Raw genomic sequence first — 1,336 nt, forward strand, 5'->3', positions numbered from 1 at the left:
TAACACATCATTTACTACAGAACAATTAATACATCCAAACTTTAGGACTATAAATAATTCATCCTTGAATATGTATCACTAATCTAATTCTTTTTTACAGTAGCTTACTTATAAAATTAAGTAATTTTAAGATTAATATTAAGATTAAAATTTTAAGATTAAAATTAAGATTAATTAATCTTTACTTTTAAAATTCCTTATAAAATTTTAGTATTTTCATGCAGAAATTGAGTTATGTTTAAATGATTTGTTTTAAAATTGAAATGCTACTGTAAAGTGTCGTGCCACCTCATACGCATTCTTGTTGTGCTGCCTGATGATCGATGGAGTTTCTTCCCTTTGCTACATTGACATTTCTAGAAGGGAAGTGCACTGTTCCCAGAGGCACTCTTTGTTCCAAAAATCAGTTTAATACATGGTCCCCAGATAAGCAACCTATCAGATATTAAACTGATAAGAGAAGATGATCCACGTGATCTTAGCCAAAAGGGCACGAAGCCTTTTTCATCTTCATCTTCCCAAAGTGGAAATTTGGAAAATATTCGAGGAGGGAATTTTGTTTCCTCTGATTTTTCTGCTGAGCATAAAATTTACCTCAATTTGAAAAATAGCTTCACAAGTCATTAGGATGTTAAACATATGGAAACTTATTTCAAGACTTTTAAATAGATTTTAAAATTTTAAAAAATTCATATATTTGAAGATAGGGAGGAAATCAATGACAAATTCCACTGTCAATCAAATCTGGTTTAAATGTTAGAAAGGAATCAAGAGACAGTGAGGACTAAGATCCGTCTCTAATTCAGTTGGGAAGAAGGAAACTAGTTTCAGAAGAATGTAAACAACGCAGAACACAAAACAGTACAGCACAATATAGCTCCTTCAACCAGTAATTTTCAGCCACACTTCTAAGCTGCAGTATTCCACTATCAATCTAACCACAACCATCCGTTTTCTTTCATTCATGTGCCTGTCAAAAGGTCTTTTAAATGTCCCTTGAGACAGTGAACTCAGTTCCCCAACTCTTACCATAGATTTTGTCAGGGATAAGAGCAGATGGTATGGAAAGAAGTACAAAGTATTTAAATAGGGGAATTCTAACTATGATGATATATAGGCAGGATTTGGGGAACATAAGTAGAACAGACGTACTCAAGGATATGCACGATGGAAATGGGGAGCTTGGTTAGAGTTCACTAGCATGGGGATTCAGATAGGTTTGCCCCACTGAGGCAGGGAAAAGATGCTAGGGTGAAGGAACCATAGCTAACAAGGAAAAAAGAAGCACACTTAAGATTTAGGAAGCAAGGATTAGACAGGTCTCTTAAGAGTTATA

At 34.1% G+C, this 1,336-nt stretch overlaps 1 pseudogene; it reads right to left on the reverse strand.

The window, feature by feature from the left end:
• Positions 1–324: 324 nt before the first annotated feature.
• On the reverse strand, positions 325–502 carry LOC132394905 (U2 spliceosomal RNA; annotated as a pseudogene).
• Positions 503–1,336: the final 834 nt, after the last annotated feature.

The sequence above is a fragment of the Hypanus sabinus genome, chromosome 5 (assembly GCF_030144855.1).
Source record: "Hypanus sabinus isolate sHypSab1 chromosome 5, sHypSab1.hap1, whole genome shotgun sequence".
Taxonomy (NCBI): Eukaryota; Metazoa; Chordata; class Chondrichthyes; order Myliobatiformes; family Dasyatidae; genus Hypanus; species Hypanus sabinus.